The sequence below is a fragment of the Arachis stenosperma genome, chromosome 5, assembly GCF_014773155.1.
Source record: "Arachis stenosperma cultivar V10309 chromosome 5, arast.V10309.gnm1.PFL2, whole genome shotgun sequence".
Classification (NCBI taxonomy): Eukaryota; Viridiplantae; Streptophyta; class Magnoliopsida; order Fabales; family Fabaceae; genus Arachis; species Arachis stenosperma.
This window is the reverse complement of record NC_080381.1, coordinates 13476883-13497173: the sequence shown is the minus strand read 5'-3', so window position 1 is coordinate 13497173 and position 20291 is coordinate 13476883. Positions and strand designations below refer to the sequence as shown.

General features: G+C 40.2%; 1 non-coding gene across 1 annotated transcript; it reads right to left on the bottom strand.

The window, feature by feature from the left end:
• Positions 1 to 1932: 1932 nt before the first annotated feature.
• On the bottom strand, positions 1933 to 2040 carry LOC130984040 (small nucleolar RNA R71). The gene has a single exon (XR_009088000.1). It is a non-coding gene; the product is annotated as a small nucleolar RNA R71 (small nucleolar RNA).
• Positions 2041 to 20291: the final 18251 nt, after the last annotated feature.

Below are 20291 nucleotides of genomic sequence, written 5' to 3'. Positions count from 1 at the left end.
TTTGGACCGAAGCTTTCTTTGAAAGCTTGGCTGGCTGTGAAGCCATGTCTAATTCCTGGACCGGAGTCTTAGACTAGCATTGCACTGATTCCTGGAATTCTCATTAAGAATTTTGATACCTTCTTTTTCCACTTAATTTTCGAAAAACACAAAAAAAAATTTAAAAATTAAAAAATCATAAAATTCAAAAATATTTCTTGTTTGAGTCTAGTGTCTCATCCTAAGTTTGGTGTCAATTGCATGCATTCATATGTCTTAGTGATCTTCAAGATGTTCTTGATGATTCACTTGCTCTGATCTTTGAATTCTATTGACTTGAGTATTTTGTGTGTCTCATACGCATTTTCAGTTCATTAGTGTCAGTAGTATACAAACTGCTAAGTTTGGTGTCTTGCATGCATTGTTATTTGATTCTTGTTGCATTTTAATTATTAAAAATCCAAAAATATTTTTAATTTGTGTCTTTTCAAGTCAATGATACAAGGGATTGAAGATTCAGAACACACTGCAGAGGAATTATACAGAAAAAGCTGAGCATTCAAAAATGCCCAGTGAAGAAGGCAGACTGGCGTTTAAACGCCAGCCAGGGCACCTGGTTGGGCGTTTAACGCCCAAAGAGGTAGCATTTTGGGCGTTAAACGCCAGAATGTATACCATTCTGGGCGTTTAACGCCAGGATGGTGCTAGGGGGAAGATTTTGTTTTCAAAATAAATTTTTTTCAAGTTTTCAAAGTTTTTCAAAATCAAATCTTTTTCAAATCATATCTTTTCAATCAAATGTTTTCAAAATCAATTTCTTTCCTTTTTCAAAGATACTTACTAACAATAAATGATTTGATTGAATATTTTTTGCCTTTTCTGTTAAGGAAGGTTTTATGTTTGAATCATATCTTTTCTTGTTAGGCAAGTCACTAATTTTCCAAATCAAATCTTTTAAAATAATTTTCAAAACATATCTTTTAAAATTGTTTTCAAATCATATCTTCTCAATCACATCTTTTTAAAACCATAACTTTTCAATCAAATCTTTTTAACCTCATCTTTTTCAAAATAGTTTTCAATCAAATCTTTTTGACTTCTAATTTCAAAATCTTTTTCAAAAATCACTTGATTTCTCTTCCACTTTCAATTTTCGAAAATTATCAGTCAAAATTTCAAAATGTTTTCAAAATCTTTTAATTGAATTTTCGAAATCCTCTTCCCTCCTTCTCACATCCTTCTATTTATGGAGTACCACTCCTTCTAAATGCACAATTCGAACTTTATCTAATTAAAGTTCGAATTCTTCTTCTCCTTCTTCTTTCTATTTCTCTTTTCCTCTGACATTTCAAGGAATCTCTATACTGTGACATAGAGGATTCCACATTTTCTTTTTCTCTTCTCTTTCATATGAGCAGGAGCAGAGACAAAGGCATTCTTGTTGAAGCTGATCCTGAACCCGAAAGGACCTTGAAGAGAAAGCTAAGAGAAGCCAAAGCACAACTCTCTTTAGAGGACCTGACCGAATTCTTCAAAGAAAAAGAACCCATGGCAGCCGAAAACAACAACAATGCCAACAATGCAAGGAAGGTGCTGGGTGACTTTACTGCACCTACTCCCGACTTCTATGGGAGAAGCATCTCTATCCCTGCCATTGGAGCAAACAACTTTGAGCTTAAGCCTCAATTAGTTTCTCTAATGCAACAGAATTGCAAGTTCCATGGACTTCCAATGGAAGATCCTCATCAGTTTTTAGCTGAATTCTTGCAAATCTGTGACACAGTCAAGACTAATGGGGTTAACCCTGAGGTCTATAGACTGATGCTATTCCCTTTTGCTGTAAGAGACAGAGCTAGAATATGGTTGGATTCTCAACCTAAAGAAAGCCTGGACTCTTGGGAAAAGCTAGTCAATGCCTTCTTGGCAAAGTTCTTTCCACCACAAAGATGGAGTAAGCTTAGAGTGGAAGTCCAAACCTTCAGACAGAAGGATGGAGAATCCCTCTATGAAGCTTGGGAAAGATACAAACAATTAATCAGAAGATGTCCTTCAGACATGCTTTCTGAATGGAGCATCATAGGTATTTTCTATGATGGTCTCTCTGAACTATCTAAGATGTCCTTGGATAGCTCTGCTGGAGGATCTCTTCATCTGAAGAAGACGCCTGCAGAAGCTCAAGAATTGATTGAAATGGTTGCAAATAACCAATTCATGTACACTTCTGAAAGGAATCCTGTGAACAATGGGACTAGTCAGAAGAAAGGAGTTCTTGAGATTGACACTCTGAATGCCATATTGGCTCAGAATAAAATATTGACTCAACAAGTCAATTTGATTTCTCAAAGTCTGTCTGGAATGCAAAATGCACCAAACAGTACTAAGGACGCTTCATCTGAGGAAGAAGCTTATGATCCTGAGAACCCTTCCATGGAAGAGGTGAATTACCTAGGAGAACCCTATGGAAATACCTACAATTCTTCATGGAGAAATCACCCAAATCTCTCATGGAAGAATCAAGAGAGACCTCAACAAGGTTTCAATAACAATAATGGTGGAAGAAACAGGTTTAGCAATGGCAAGCCTTTTCCATCATCTTCTCAGCAACAGACAGAGAGTTCTAAGCAGAATACTTCTGACTTAGCAACAATGGTCTCTGATCTAATAAAGACCACTCAAAGTTTCATGAATGAAACAGGGTCCTCCATCAGAAATTTGGAAGGACAAGTGGGTCAGCTGAGCAAGAAAGTTACTGAACTCCCTCCTAATACTCTCCCAAGTAATACAGAAGAAAATCCAAAAGGAGAGTGCAAGGCCATCAACATGGCCGAATATGGAGAGGAAAGAGAGGAAGAAGACGCCACTGAAAAAGACCCCAGTGGGCGTGCACCACTCTCCTCTGAGTTCCTCAATGAGGAACCTTGGGAATCTGAGGCTCAAAATGTGACCATAGAGATTCCATTGGACTTACTTCTGCCATTCATGAGCTCTGATGAGTATTCTTCCTCTGAAGAGGATGAGTATGTTACTGAAGAGCAAGTTGCTAAATACCTTGGAGCAATCATGAAACTAAATGACAAGTTATTTGGAAATGAGACTTGGGAGGATGAACCTCCCTTGCTCACCAAAGAACTGGATGACTTGTCTAGGCAGAAACTGCCTCAAAAGAGGCAGGATCCTGGGAAGTTTTCTATACCTTGTACCATAGGCACCATGACCTTCAAGAAGGCCTTGTGTGACTTAGGGTCAAGTGTGAACCTCATGCCCCTCTCTGTAATGGAGAAATTAGGGATCTTAGAGGTGCAAGCTGCAAGAATCTCATTAGAGATGGCAGACAACTCAAGAAAACAAGCCCATGGACTTGTAGAGGATGTTCTGGTTAAAGTTGAAGACCAGTACATTCCTACTGATTTCATAGTCCTAGAGACTGGGAAGTGCATGGATGAATCCATCATCCTTGGCAGATCCTTCCTAGCCACAGCAAAGGCTGTGATTGATGTTGACAGAGGAGAGTTAATCATTCAAGTGAATGAAAAATCCTTGGTGTTTAAGGCCCAAGGATATCCCTCTGTCATCATGGAGAGGAAGCATGAAGAGCTCCTCTCAAAACAGAGCCAAACAGAGCCCCCACAGTCAAACTCTAAGTTTGGTGTTGGGAGGCTACAACCAAACTCTAAGTTTGGTGTTGAAACCCCACATTCAAACTCTAAGTTTGGTGTTGGGAGGTTTCAACACGGTTCTGAGCATTTCTGAGGCTCCATGAGAGTCCTCTGTCAAGCTAATGACATTAAAGAAGCGCTTGTTGGGAGGCAACCCAATGTTTTATAATTAATTATTTTCTTTTGTTATTTTATCTTTTTTGTAGGTTGATGATCATAAGAAGTCACAAAAACAATGAAAAAAAGCAAAAACAGAATGAAAAACAGGAAGAAAAACAGCACACCCTGGAGGAGAAGAAACTGGCGTTTAAACGCCAGTAATGCTAGCTGTTGGGCGTTTAACGCCCAGTCTGGCACCATTCTGGGCGTTTAACGCCATAAAGGGGCACCAGACTGGCGTTAAACGCCAGTAAAGGGCAAGAACCTGGCGTTAAACGCCAGGAATGGGCACCAGCCCGGCGTTTAACGCCAGAAATGGCTCAAAACGTGATTTTGAGCAACAATTGGTGCAGGGATGACTTTTCCTTGACACTACAGGATCTGTGGATCCCACAGGACCCTACCATCACTCTCTCTCTTCTTCCCCCATTCACCAATCACCTCAACACCTCTTCCCCAAAAACCCCTCACCTATCAAATCCCATCTTTCTCTTCACCACTCACATCCATCCTTCATAAAACCCCACCAACCTCACCCTTCAAATTCAAACCACTATCCCTCCCAAACCCACCCATAATGGCCGAACCTTTACCCCCTCTCTCCTATAAATACCCTTCTTCAACTCTTCATTTTCACACAACCTAAACACCCTTTCTTCCCCCTTCTTGGCCGAACACACCACCATCTCCCTCTTCTTCATTTCTTCTTCTTCTACTCTCTTCTTTCTTCTTTTGCTCGAGGACGAGCAAACATTTTAAGTTTGGTGTGGTAAAAGCGTTGCTTTTTCGTTTTTCCATAACCATTTATGGCATCCAAGGCCGGAGAAACCTCTAAAAAGAGGAAAGGGAAGGCAAAAGCTTCCACCTCCGAGTCATGGGAGATGGATAGATTCCTCTCAAGGGTGCATCAAGACCACTTCTATGAAGTTGTGGCCTTGAAGAAGGTGATCTCCGAGGTCCCCTTTTCACTCAAAAAGGGTGAATATCCGGAGATCCGCCATGAGATCCGAAGAAGAGGTTGGGAAGTTCTTACCAACCCCATTCAACAAGTCGGAATCTTGATGGTTCAAGAGTTCTATGCCAATGCATGGATCACAAAGAACCATGACCAAAGTGTGGACCCGAATCCAAAGAACTATCTCACTATGGTTCGGGGGAAATACTTGGACTTTAGTCCGGAGAGTGTGAGGGTGGCGTTCAACTTGCCTATGATGCAAGGAGATGAGCATCCTTACACTAGAAGGGTCAACTTTGATCAAAGGTTGGACCAAGTCCTCACAGTCATATGTGAAGAGGGCGCACAATGGAAGCAAGATTCAAGAGGAAAGCCGGTCCAATTGAGAAGGCATGACCTCAAGCCCGTGGCTAGAGGATGGTTAGAGTTCATACAACGCTCAATCATCCCCACTAGCAACCGGTCCGAAGTTACCATAAACCGCGCCATCATGATCCATAGTATCATGATTGGAGAAGAAATAGAGGTTCATGAGGTTATAGCCCAAGAACTCTATAAAGTGGCGGACAAGACCTCCACCTTGGCAAGGTTAGCCTTTCCTCATCTCATTTGTCACCTCTGTTATTCAGTTGGAGTTGACATAGAGGGAGACATTCCCATTGATGAGGACAAGCCCATCACCAAGAAAAGGATGGAGTACACAAGAGATCTCACTCATCATGAGATCCCTGAGATTCCTCAAGGGATGAATTTTCCTCCACAAAACTATTGGGAGCAACTAAACACCTCCCTAGGAGAGCTAAGTTCCAACATGGGACAACTGAGGGTGGAGCATCAAGAACACTCCATCATCCTTCATGAAATTAGAGAAGATCAAAGAATCATGAAGGAGGAGCAACAAAGACAAGGAAGAGACATTGAGGAGCTCAAGCACTCCATAGGATCTTCAAGAGCAAGAAAGAGCCGCCATCACTAAGGTGGACCCGTTCTTTGATTTCCTTGTTATTGTTCTTCTGTTTTTCGAATTTTAATGCTTATGTTTATCCATGTTTGTGTCTTATGATCATTAGTGTCTTAGTGTCTATGCCTTAAAGTTATGAATGTCCTATGAATCCATCACCTTTCTTCAATAAAAACGTGCCTAATTGATAAAAGAAAGAATTGCATGAATTTTGAATTTTATAATAGTTTAATTATTTTGATGTGGTGGCAATATTTTTGTTCTCTGAATGTATGCTTAAACAGTGCATATGTCTTTTGAATTTGTGGTTCATGAATGTTGGCTCTTGAAAGAATGATGAAAAAGGAGACATGTTACTGAGGATCTGAAAAATCAATAAATGATTCTTGAAGCAAGAAAAAGCATTTCAAAAAAAAAAAACGAAAAAAAAAGAGAAAGGAATAAGAGTTGTGATCCAAGGCAATAAGAGTGTGCTTAAGAACCCTGGATACCTCTAATTGGGGACTTTAGCAAAGCTGAGTCACAATCTGAAAAGGTTCACCCAATTATGTGTCTGTGGCATGTATGTATCCGGTGGTAATACTGGGAGACAGAGTGCTTTGGGCCACAGCCAAGACTCAATAAATAGCTATGTTCAAGAATCATCATACTTTACTAAGAGAATCATTAACACTATCTGGATTCTAAGTTCCTAAAGAAGCCAACGATTCTGGATTTCAAAGGATAGAGTGAGATGCCAAAACTATTCAGAGGCAAAAAGTAAAAGCCCCGCTCATCTAATTAATACTGATCTTCATAGATGTTTTTGGAGTTCATTGCATATTCTCTTCTTTTTATCTTATTTGATTTTCAGTTGCTTGGGGACAAGCAACAATTTAAGTTTGGTGTTGTGATGAGCGGATAATTTGTATACTTTTTGGCATTGTTTTTAGTATATTTTTAGTATGATCTAGCTAGTTTTTAGTATGTTTTTATTAGTTTTTAGTTAAAATTCACTTTTCTGGACTTTACTATGAGTTTGTGTGTTTTTCTGTGATTTCAGGTATTTTCTGGCTGAAATTGAGGGACCTGAGCAAAAATCTGATCCAGAGACTCAAAAGGACTGCAGATGCTGTTGGATTCTGACCTCCCTGCATTCGAAGCGGATTTTCTGGAGCTACAGAAGCCCAATTGGCGCGCTCTCAACGGCGTTGGAAAGTAGACATCCTGGGCTTTCCAGCAATATATAATAGTCCATACTTTGCCCAAGATTTGATGGCCCAAACCGGCGTTCAAAGTCACCTCAAGGAATTCCAGCGTTAAACGCTGGAACTGGCACCCAAATGGGAGTTAAACGCCCAAACTGGCACCAAAGCTGGCGTTTAACTCCAAGAAGAGTCTCTACACGAAATTGCTTCATTGCTCAGCCCAAGCACACACCAAGTGGGCCTGGAAGAGGATTTTTATGTCATTTACTCATTTCTGTACACCCTAGGCTGCTAGTTTCTTATAAGTAGGACCTTTTACTATTGTATAGAAATCTTTTGATCACTTTTAGATCTCTAGATCATCTTTGGACATTTTAGTTCTTAGATCATTGGGAGGCTGGCCATTCGGCTATGCCTAGACCTTATGCTTATGTATTTTCAACGGTGGAGTTTCTACACACCATAGATTAAGGTGTGGAGCTCTGCTGTACCTCGAGTATTAATGCAATTACTATTGTTCTTTCATTCAAATTCCGCTTGTTCTTTATCCAAGATATCACTTGTTCTTCAACATGATGAAGGTGATGATTGACGCCCATCACCATTCTCACTCATGAACAAAGTGACTGACAACCACTCTTGTTCTACAAGCATTTGAGGCTTGGTGAATATCTCTTGGATTCATGATTGCACGATGCATGGTTGATCGCCTGACAACCGAGTGCTCGCCTGACAAACGAGCCAACCATTCCGTGAGATCAGAGTCTTCGTGGTATAGGCAAGAACTGATGGCAGCATTCAAGAGAATCCGGAAGGTCTAACCTTGTCTGTGGTATTCTGAGTAGGATTCAATGATTGAATGACTGTGACGTGCTTCAAACCTGTAACCTACTGGGCGTTAGTGACAGACGCAAAAGAGTTATTCTATTCCGGTAGGGGAGGGAACCACACCGGTGATTGGCAGCACTGTGACAGAGTGTGTGCATTAGCTTTCACTGCGAGGATGGGAGGTAGCTGCTGACAACAGTGAGACCCTATACGAGCTTGCCATGGAAAGGAGTAAGAAGGGTTGGATGAAGACAGTAGGAAAGCAGAGAGATGGAAGGGAAGGCATCTTCATGCGCTTATCTGAAGTTCCTACCAATGAATTACATAAGTATCACTATCTTTATCTTTTATGTTATTTTCGTTCATCACCATATATATCTGAGTTTGCCTGACTAAGATTTACAAGATGACCATAGCTTGCTTCAATACTAACAATCTCCGTGGGATCGACCCTTACTCACGTAAGGTTTATTACTTGGACGACCCAGTGCACTTGCTGGTTAGTTGTGCGAAGTTGTGTAATGCCATGGTATTGAGTGCACCAAGTTTTTGGAGCCATTACCAGGGATTATGAGAGTTGTGAAAAAGTATAGTTCACAATTTCGCGCACCAGTACCTAAGCAGTGAATCTTCCATGAAAGAAGAAGCTAAAACAGTAACTGCTGAACTCAGTCCTGTAGATCAGGCTAATGAATTCAATCAGCAATTAGACTTTCTAACTCAGCAGCTAGCCGAATTCAAGGAAATACTATAGGAAACAAGAATGGCTAACAGAAATATGGAAGTACAGTTAAAGCAAACAGAAAAGCAATTGTCAAAACAAATAGCAGAAGAATGCCAAGCAGTTCAATTAAGAAGTGGAAAAACATTAAATACCTCACTTCAAAGCAGCAGGAAGCCAAGAAATGAACAAATGGCTACTCAAAATCCCTCTGAGGACAATCAGAGCCCAGAGAGGAATAAGGCTGGCGCTGAACGCCCAGACCATGCTCATTCCTGGCGTTCAACGCCAGAAACAAGCATGGACTTGGCGTTGAATGCCCAAAGGGAGCACAGTTCTGGCGTTCAGACGCCAGTAATAGATAAGGAGTTGGCGTTTAACGCCACTCCAGCTTCCACCCCTGGCATTCAAATGCCAGTGGGGGATCAGTCACATACAAGTGCTGATAACAACCCTTCTAAAAAGGCTTCCCAACCCACTTCTGTAGGTAATAAACCTGCAGCAACTAAGGTTGAGGAATATAAAGCCAAAATGCCTTATCCTCAAAAACTCCGCCAAGCGAAATAGGATAAGCAATTTGCCCGCTTTGCAGACTATCTCAGGACTCTTGAAATAAAGATTCCGTTTGCAGAAGCACTTGAGCAAATACCCTCTTATGCTAAGTTCATGAAAGAGATCTTAAGTCATAAGAAGGATTGGAGAGAAACTGAAAAAGTTTACCTCACTGAGGAATGCAGTGCAGTTATCCTAGAAAGCTTACCTGAGAAGCTTAAGGATCCCGGAAGCTTTATGATACCATGCACATTAGAGGGTACTTGTACCAAGCAGGCTCTATGTGATCTTGGGACAAGTATCAACTTAATACCTGCATCTATTATCACAAAGCTTGGTTTGACTAAAGAAGTCAAACCAACCCGGATATGTCTTCAACTTGCTGATGGCTCCATTAAATACCCATCAGGCGTGATTGAAGACATGATTGTCAAGGTTGGGCCATTTTCCTTTCCTACTGACTTTGTAGTGCTGGAAATGGAGGAGCACAAGAGTGCAACTCTCATTCTAGGAAGACCTTTCCTAGCAACTGGTCGAACCCTTATTGACGTCCAAAAAGGGAAAGTAACCCTGAGAGTCAATGAGGAGGAGTTCAAGTTGAATGTTGCCAAAGCCATGCAATATCCAGACACCCCAGATGACTGCATGAGTATTGATATCATTGACTCTCTGGTAAGAGAGGTCAATATGGCTGAGAGTCTCGAATCAGAGCTAGAGGACATCTTTAAAGATGTTCAGCCTGATTTGGAGAAATCAGAGAGAATAATCGAACCTCTGAAAATCCCTCAGGAAGAGGAGAAACCTCCCAAACCTGAGCTCAAACCATTACCACCATCCCTGAAATATGCATTTCTGGGAGAAGGTGATACCTTTCCTGGAATCATAAGCTCTACCTTAGAGCCACAAGAAGAGGAAGCACTAATTCAAGTGCTAAGGACACACAAGACAGCTCTTGGGTGGTCCATCAGTGATCTTAAGGGCATTAGCCCAGCTAGATGCATGCACAAGGTCCTATTGGAGGGTGACACCAAGCCAGTGGTCCAACCACAAAGGCGGCTGAATCCAGCCATGAAGGAAGTTGTGCAGAAGGAGGTCATTAAATTACTAGAGGTTGGGATTATTTATCCTATTTCTGACAACCCCTGGGTAAGCCCTGTCCAAGTCGTCCCTAAGAAGGGAGGCATGACAGTGGTTCATAATGAAAAAAATGAACTGGTTCCTACAAGAACAGTTACAGGGTGGCGTATGTGTATTGATTATAGAAGGCTCAATACAGCCACCAGAAAGGATCATTTTCCTTTACCATTCATAGACCAGATGCTAGAAAGACTAGCAGGTCATGAATACTACTGCTTCCTGGATGGATATTCAGGTTATAATCAAATTGCAGTAGATCCCCAGGATCAAGAGAAAACGGCATTCACATGCCCATCTGGAGTATTTGCATACAGAAGGATGCCATTTGGCTTGTGCAATGCACCTACAACCTTTCAAAGGTGCATGCTCTCTATCTTCTCTGATATGGTAGAGAAGTTTCTGGAAGTCTTCATGGATGACTTTTCAGTATTTGGAGACTCATTCAGCTCCTGCCTTAACCATTTAGCACTTGTTCTGAAAAGATGCCAAGAGACCAACCTAGTTTTAAACTGGGAAAAATGTCACTTTATGGTGACTGAAGGGATTGTCCTTGGGCATAAAATTTCAAACAAGGGAATATAAGTGGATCAAGCTAAAGTTGAAGTAATTGAAAAATTACCACCACCTGCCAATGTTAAGGCAATCAGAAGCTTTTTGGGGCATGCAGGATTCTATAGGAGGTTTATAAAGGATTTTTCAAAAATTGCAAAACCTCTGAGCAATCTGCTAGCTACTGACATGCCATTTGTGTTTGACACAAAGTGTCTGCAAGCATTTGAGACCCTGAAAGCTAAGCTGGTCACAGCACCAGTTATTTCTACACCAGACTGGACATTACCCTTTGAACTAATGTGTGATGCCAGTGACCATACCATTGGTGCAGTATTAGGACAGAGGCATAACAAGCTTCTGCATGTCATTTATTATGCTAGCAGTGTTTTAAATGATGCCCAGAAAAATTACACAACCACAGAAAAAGAATTACTTGCAGTGGTTTATGCCATTGACAAGTTTAGATCCTACTTAGTAGGATCAAAAGTGATTGTGTACACTGACCATGTTGCTCTTAAATATCTACTCACAAAGCAGGATTCAAAGCCCAGGCTCATAAGATGGGTGTTGCTTCTGCAAGAGTTTGATATAGAAATAAGAGACAGAAAAGGAACAGAGAATCAAGTAGCTGATCACCTGTCCCGGATAGAACCAGTAGCAGGAGCATCCATCCCTCCTACTGAGATCTCTGAAACCTTTCCGGATGAGCAATTGTTTGCTGTTCAGGAAGCTCTGTGGTTTGCAGACATTGCAAACTATAAGACACAAGGTTCTCCTTTTGTAACCATGGAGAGGAAGCATGAAAAGCTTCTCTCACTACAGAGTCAACCAAAGCCCCCACAGTCCAACTCTAAGTTTGGTGTTGGGAGGCCACAACCAAACTCTAAGTTTGGTGTTGAACCCCCACATTCAAACTCTAAGTTTGATGTTGGGAGGTCCGAACCTTGCTCTGATTCTCTGTGAGACTCCATGAGAGCTCACTGTCCAGCTAAGGACAATAAAGAAGCGCTTGCTGGGAGGCAACCCAGCCATTCAGAAAATTTAATTTTATTTAATTTTTACAGGTATATGTCAAAGTATCTTCAAAAGGTAAAATAGCAATTGATTGGATTCACAGAGTTACAAGGGAATTTGGAAGCTCACTGGCGTGAAAAAGCCAGTAAGAAACATTTTGGGCGTTGAACGCCCAAAAGAAACACCCACTGGGCGTTCAACACCAGTAAGGGTAACCTTCTGGGCGTTTAAACGCCAGATTGACAGTGTCCTGGGCGTTCAGAAAAACGCCCAGTGACAAAGGACTTCCTGGCGTTCAACGCCAGAAAGAAGTAACAGCTGGGCGTTGAACGCCCAGGAGAAGCAACAATTGGGTGTTAAACGCCCAAAACAAGCAGCATTTGGGCGTTTAACGCCAGAATGGTGGGGAGGAGGTAAAATTCGTTTTTCTTCACAAATTTTCTAATTTTTATGTTTCAATTCATGATTTCTTGCATAAACATGTTTCAAAATATCATCCTTCAATTCCAAAAATTTTAATCCTAATTTCTAAAAACCCTAATTTCTAAAATCCCTTTTTCAAAAATATCAAATGTATCTTAATTCATAAACACAAATCTTTTTCCAATCCAATTCTTTTTCAAATCTTTTTAATTTCTTCTCATATCTTTTTCAACTCATCTTATCTTTTTTTCGAAACTGCCTTTCCTTCTATTCCTCTCATTTCCTTTCTTTTGCTTGAGGACAAGCAAACCTCTAAGTTTGGTGTGATTTGCCATGATCACTGAGCTAAAACTCATTAAGATCATGGCACCTAAGGGAACAGGAAGAGCAAGGATGTGAACTTAAGGGAGCTGAAGCATCAGAAATTAATTCTTGAAGGCACCCCACAGACTAGAGGAACATCCACTTCCCAAAATACAGGTTGTTAAGTTCTAATTCTAGCTTTAACTCTGTGATAGTATTATTATAGGATTTTACCTTAGAAGTTATATAGGAGTAATAGTAATTAGCATATCTATTTTGGTTTTATTTCCAATTAAGTTATAATTTATTTTTCTCATCATCATCAAACATGAATAAAATAGTAGATTTGTAGAATAAAGAGGCAATTTAATTTTTCGAGTTCTTAATAAGGAAAATTCTAATTATTTATATGTGGTAGCAATACTTTTTGTCTTCTGAATGAATGCTTGAACAATGCATATTTTTGATATTGAATTTTATAAATGTTAAAATTGTTGGCTCTTGAAAGAATGATGAACAAGAGAAATGTTATTGATGATCTAAAAAATCATGAAATTGATTCTTGAAGCAAGAAAAAGCAGTGAAAAAAAAATTTTTGCGAAAAAAAAAAGAGAGAAAGAAAAAGCAAGCAGAAAAAGCCAATAGCCCTTAAAACCAAAAGGCAAGGGTAAAAAGGATTCAAGGCTTTGAGCATTAATGGATAGGAGGGCCCAAGGAAATAAATCCAGGCCTAAGCGGCTAAATCAAGCTGTCCCTAACCATGTGCTTGTGGCATGCAGGCCCAAGTGAAAAGCTTGAGACTGAGTGGTTAAAGTCGTGATCCAAAGCAAAAGAGTGTGCTTAAGAACTCTGGACACCTCTAATTGGGGACTCTAGCAAAGCTGAATCACAATCTGAAAAGGTTCACCCAATTATGTGTCTGTGGCATTTATGTATCCGGTGGTAATACTGGAAAACAAAGTGCTTAGGGCCACGGCCAAGACTCATAAAGTAGCTGTGTTCAAGAATCAACATACTAAACTAGGAGAATCAATAATACTATCTGAATTCTGAGTTCCTATGGATGTCAACCATTCTGAATTTCAAGGGATAAAGTGAGATGCCAAAACTGTTCAGAAGCAAAAAGCTACTAGTCCCGCTCATCTAATTAGAATCTGAGCTTCACTTGAAACTCTGAGATATTATTGTTTCTTAATTTCTTTTCATCCTATTTTATTTATCTAGTTGCTTGAGGACAAGCAACAGTTTAAGTTTGGTGTTGTGATGAGCGGATATTTTATACGCTTTTTGGGGGTAATTTCATATAGATTTTAGTATGTTTTAATTAGTTTTTAATAGAATTTTATTAGTTTTTAAGCAAAAATCATATTTCTGGACTTTACTATGAGTTTGTGTGATTTTTCTGTGATTTCAGGTAATTTCTGGCTGAAATTGAGGGAGCTGAGCAAAAATTTGATTTAGGCTGAAAAAGGACTGCTGATGCTGTTGGATTCTGACCTCCCTGTACTCGAAATGGATTTTCTAGAGCTACAAGAGTCCAATTAGCGCTCTCTCAACGGCGTTGGAAAGTATACATCCAGGGCTTTCCAACAATATATAATAGTTCATACTTTACACGAAGATAGACGACGTAAACTGGCGTTCAACGCCAGTATCATGCTGCTGTCTGGCGTCCAGCGCCAGAAACAAGTTACAAGCTGGAGTTCAACGCCAGAAACAGGTTACAACCTGGCGTTGAACGCCCAAAACAGCCCCAGGCACGTGAGAAGCTTAAGTCTCAGCCTCAGCACACACCAAGTGGGCCCCAGAAGTGGATTTCTGCACTATCTATCATAGTTTACTCATTTTCTGTAAACCTAGGTTACTAGTTTACTATTTAAACAACTTTTAGAGATTTACTTTGCACCTCATGACATTTTCAGATCTGAATTTTATACACTTTGACGGCATGAGTCTCTAAACTCCATTGTTGGGGGTGAGGAGCTCTGCAGCGTCTCGATGAATTAATGCAATTGTTTCTATTTCACTCAAATGTGTGTGTGTTCCGATCTAAAATGTTTATTTGCGCTTAATTATGAAGGAGGTGATGATCCGTGACACTCATCACCTCCCTCAATCCATGAACGTGTGCTTGACAAACACCTCCGTTCTACATCAGACTGAATGAGCTTCTCTTAGATTCCTTAATCAGAATCTCTGCGGTATAAGCTAGAACTGATGGCGGCCACTCTTGAGGATCCGGAAAGTCTAAACCTTGTCTGTGGTATTCCGAGTAGGATTCAAGGATTGAATGGCTGTGACGAGCTTCAAACTCGCGATTGCTGGGCGTGATGACAAACGCAAAAGGATCAATGGATCCTATTCCAACATGATCGAGAACCAACAGCTGATTAGCCGTGCTGTGACAGAGCATCTGGACCATTTTCACTGAGAGGATGGGAGGTAGCCACTGACAATGGTGACACCCTACATACAGCTTGCCGTAGACGAGCTTTACAAACAATTGAGTTGAATATTACATTGCAGAGATTCAGAGGACAAAGCATCTCCAAAACTCCAACATATTCCCCATTACTGCACAACAAGTAACAATTTTATTCTCTTTTATTTTTCTAATAATTCCAAACACTTTTACTTCTTACAATTAAATCCAAATAACCTTATTGGCATCTGACAAACCCCGTTTTGACGGTTTATCTTGTATTGATTTTAGGGGATTTTATAACCTTTTACCCACATTTATCCATTGAAATAGCATGGTTTTATAACTTCTCCTTTAATTGTGCTTAAGAGTGAAAACATGCTTTTTAGGTCTTAAAATAGCTAAATCTAATTCTCCTTGATTCCATTAGATGCCTTGATATGTTTGTTAAGTGATTTAAGGTTTAGGAGGCAAAGATTGGATCAAGGGAATGAAGAAAGAAGCATGAAAAGTTGGAGAACTCATGAAGAAATGAAAGAACCGGAAAGCTGTCAAGCCGACCTCTTCGCACTTAAACGACCATAACTTGAGCTACAGAGGTCCAAATGATGCGGTTTCAGTTGGGTTAGAAAGCTAACATCCGGGGCTTCGAAACGATATAAGATTTGCCATAGTTGCATCGCGCATAGGGGCGCGCACGCGCACGGTACGCGGACGCACCGATGGTGGCACATGACCCACTTAATGCAACACGTGGCCAGCGATTTTAGAAGCCTTGTGGGCCCAATCCAACTCATTTCTGATGCTATTTAACCCAAGGAGTGAAGAGGGAAACACATGTTAGTTACCAATTAGTTTTAGTTTAGTTCTAGAAGTTAGTTTCTAGAGAGAGAAGCTCTCACTTCTCTCTAGAATTAGGATTAGGATTAGGATTAGTTCTTAGATCTAGGTTTTAATCTTTGCTTTCTTCTACTTCTACATTTCAATTCTTTGTTGTTAGATTCATCTTCTTCTACTCTTTTGTTGTAATTTCCTTTATATTGTTCTTACATTTTGTTGTAGATCTAGTATTGTTCCTTCTACATTTTCTTTCAATTCAATAAGAGGTAATTCTTAATAATTGTTCTTCTTTGCTTTTCTATTGTTGATCTCTTGCCTTTGTAGTTAGATCTCTCTTTAATTCTTGCAATTTATGTTGTTTACTTTTATTGCCTATTATGTGTTTGTTGAAATGCCTCTTCTAGATATAGTATAGATTTTGTTTCTCTTGGCCTAGGTAGAGTAATTAGTGACACTTGAGTTATCTAATTCCTTTGTTGATTGATAATTGGAGAGATTGCTAATTGGTTTGGAGTGCACTAAAGCTAGTCTTTTCTTGGGAGTTGGCTAGGACTTGTGGCTTAAGTCAATTCATCCACTTGACTTTCCTTTATTTAGTAAGGGTTAACTAAGTGGTAGCAATGAACAATTCTCATCACAATTGAAGAAGATAACTAGGATAGAACTTCTAGTTCTCATACCTTGCCAAGAGCCTTTTATAGTTGTTAGTTTATTTTCATTGTCATTTACTTTCATGTCTCTTATCCCAAAACCCCAAAATAACTCACAACCAATAACAAGACACTTTATTGTAATTCCTAGGGAGAACGACCCGAGGTTTCAATACTTCGGTTTATAAATTTAGGGGTTTGTTACTTGTGACAAACAATCTTTTGTATGAAAGGATTATTGTTGGTTTAGAAACTATACTTGCAACGAGAATTCATTTGTGAAATTCTAAACCGTCAAAAATCCAATCGTCAAAATGGCGCCGTTGCCGGGGAATTGCAATGGTGTTATGTTATTGGTTATTGTATATATGTGAATATTGTGAATATGTTTTCTCTTTGCTTCTTTGTTAGTTTTTAGTGTGTTCTCTTTATTTGTTACTAATTTTTTGTTTTTGTTTTTGTTTTGCCTTCTCTTACTATCATGAATTCTCATTTTGGCTATGAGTGTGATTACAACTATGTTGTAGGAAGTGGAGATTATAATGAAGAGATGTATCAAGGATGGGACAACCAAAGGTGGGAGGAGCCATATGCATATGATCAATCTTCATGGCAACAACCTCCACCAATGCACTATGAAGAAGAGCCATTCTATGATGCATATCAATCCAATGGCTATGGTGAATCACCTTGTGACTTTCAAGAACCACCACCATATGCCTATGAACCATATCCTTAACATAACTCTCACCCACACTCACAAGCCTCTTCTCGCCAAACACCTTCATATGACCCTAACCTATATCCATCCTACCAACAACCATATGAGCCATATGAACCACACATAGAGCCACCACCATCCCAACATCACCACTTTCAAGAGCCACCCCTTCCATATTATTACCAAGATGAACCACCTCCGACATATGAAAATTTTCAACCACAAGATGAATACTACTTTCCACCACAACTTCTCATGGAAGAATACTCATATCCATTGATCCAAGAGCCACATGATCCTAATCATATTATCCAAGAGGAACAAGAGTCAAGGGATCATCTCAAGGAAGCATTGGATCAATTTCAAGCAACCATGGAGTGTGTTGTGCAACAAGTGGAAAGAATGGAAAACATTGAACCACCACAACTCTATCGAGAAGAACCATCTTCCTACTATGAACCCTTCCCCCAAAATGATGAACCCTTCCACCCACCCCAATCTCTAATGGATGAAACCCTTGGTGTTCTTGTTCAAGGGCAAGAAGAGATGAAAAGGGATGTGCAAAATTTCATGGCCGCCTTGGATGCGGTAACAAATCAATTAGCCTCCCAATGCTTGAACACTCAAGGAACTCCCATGGCTACATGTGGAGAATCAAATGAAGAACATAGCATGAAGGAGAGATTGGAAACTCCAGTGGGAAATGAGGGAAGTTGCTTTGTATTGGAACAATTGGAGGAAGCTTTAATTGTTGAAAACAAGGAAGAAGTGGTAGAAGACTTAGGAGATGCGGAGCCTCCATGGAAACATAGAGTTGAAGAAAACCCCTCCAAGATGATTGAACTTGATGCTAGGGAGGAAAGTGCACACCTTCCAAGGCATATTCCATATGAAGACTTGGATGGGATAGAGAAAGAATTGAGTTCCCTTGGTGATAAAGATCAAGCATCAAGTCTTCGTGGTGAAGAATCCTTTGAGCATGAAGAACCTTCTCCGGTTGGATTTGAAAGCGTTGAGGAGGTAAATTTTTCTCACCCTCCCTATTATGATTTGAGTAAGGGAAAAGGTTTTGATGAAATTGTTGAACAAAGGATTGAGATTAAGAGATCTTGTGAAGAGGTGGAAGTCCCTAGAAATAGAAGAACGAGGGTTGGTTATGCTTTGTCCAGATCTTTGGAAGCATCTTTGCCTAGGTTGTCATCTACTCCTTCACTTGAGTGGGTAAAATTCATTTCTATTAGCTTTATTATCCCACTTGAGTATGGCTTGCTTGAAACAGATGGTCAACTTAGGATGCTTTGTGGGATGAAGCGTAAGCGAAAGATGTTTCGTGGTTGGCGTTGCAAATCAAGGCTCATTTTGGTTGATACTTTAAGAGTTGAATACAAAGGTGGGAATAGTGCTCAAATAGATGGGTCTAGGAGGATTGTTGGGCACTTCATAGAGAATTCATCTTGTTCACCACCCGGATGGACTAATAATGATGATCAACCTCAAGACGGGTGTGAAAACAAAGTGTGGGACCCCGGATCACAAGAAGATGATCAACTTTGGGAGCCCCAAGCTTGTGAAGAACTCCATCAACACTTGGCTCAATCCATGAGAAATCTTGGGGCACAATGGAGAACCAAGCATTGGTGGGAGTTCCAAGATGAATACAAGCACAAGCCACCTTGATAAGAAGCTCCCCATAAGTCCAACTTAAGGACAATAAATAAAAGTGCTTGGTGGGAGACACCTCACCATGGTAAACTCTTTCCATACTCTTTTAGTTTTTAATAAGTGAATTGAGTTGCCATTGTAGGTAGATTCTCATTTTCATTTTTATCTTTTATTGGTAGAATTAGTTTAATTTCTTGTTTTTTATTGTTTTATTGAGTTTAGTTAGTAGTATAGTATGTTGAATAAGGTTCTAGGGTATTTTGGTAGATGCTTGGATGTTTAGAATGCTTAGATTGGTGCAAAAAACTTAGAAAAAAATTTTGAAAAAACAGAACACCATCCATGCGGCGCGCACATAACGCGAACGCGCACCTGAGCATTTTTCGACCACCCACGCGCACGCGTACTGTACGCGTACGCGTGGATGCAAAATTTCACCTCCAGCCAAAAACCCGAGAGTTAGGCCTGCACTGTGCGAACATTGGGCCTCAAGCACAAGTCTATGCACGCGTGCGCACACCTGGCGCGTACGCGCACATGATCTTAAATTCGCAATGCGCGCGCCGCACACTGTGCGCGCGCGCGTCGATTGCACAATCTGCACTCTCGGTACTTTTACCCGAGAGTTGTGCCAGACTTGGGCCGACATTATGCCTCCGGCCTAACTCGATGCACGCGTGCGCGCACCTGGCGCGTACGCGTCCTTCGACCAATATACCCATCGACGCGTAAGCACCCATGACGTGCACGCGTCGGTAAAAAAAAAAAAAGAGTTTTTTTTCTCCCCTTCCATTTTCTTTTGCTTATCACATTCGCATACTTCTACTCTTCCCATTTTTATTTAGTTTTTGTAGTATGTTTTCGTTTTTTTAGTCATTTTAATAATGGTGTTGGATTCTTACACTCAATTGTTGAGACTTTCCTACATTATTTTGATGCTTCTTGACTTGTTTGATATTGTTGGGTGATGAAACTTTTAAATCAATGCTTCATCTTGTATGACTCTTATGTCTTTGTGCATTGATATGACCTCATATTGTCTTTCATGACCCACTTCTTCTTATGTGAACTTGATGTGCCATATGCTCTTCATGCTTCGATTTTACTCTTGCATCAAGTATCATTGATATGCCATTAGCTTATATTGTTTTCTCACTTACATGCGTAGCTAACATGTAGTGAGAACCTTACTCTTTTTTGGCATTAGCCCCCGCCTATGTTCTAATTGCCTTGATATCTTTGTTATAGGCTTAATTTTCTTTCTTTCTTTCCTTTTGGGTTGGCCACCAATACGGAAGGAAAGGAAAGTTTCTAAATGGGGCAACAAACAAGTCATCCGCACAACCTTTTGAAGGAGCTCATCAATTGTAGCAACCCATCCACCTTGCTCTCCTTTGCGTGCACCGAGGACGGTGCAAACTTTTAAGTGTGGGGAGGTCGTCCGACCGTTCGGCGATTTTGGGTGACAAACTTCTAATCCCAACACTTTTACATTTCATTTTAGGTTTTTAGGATTCTTATTGCATATGTATACATAATAAGCTTAGTCAAAATAATGAATTTTCAAGA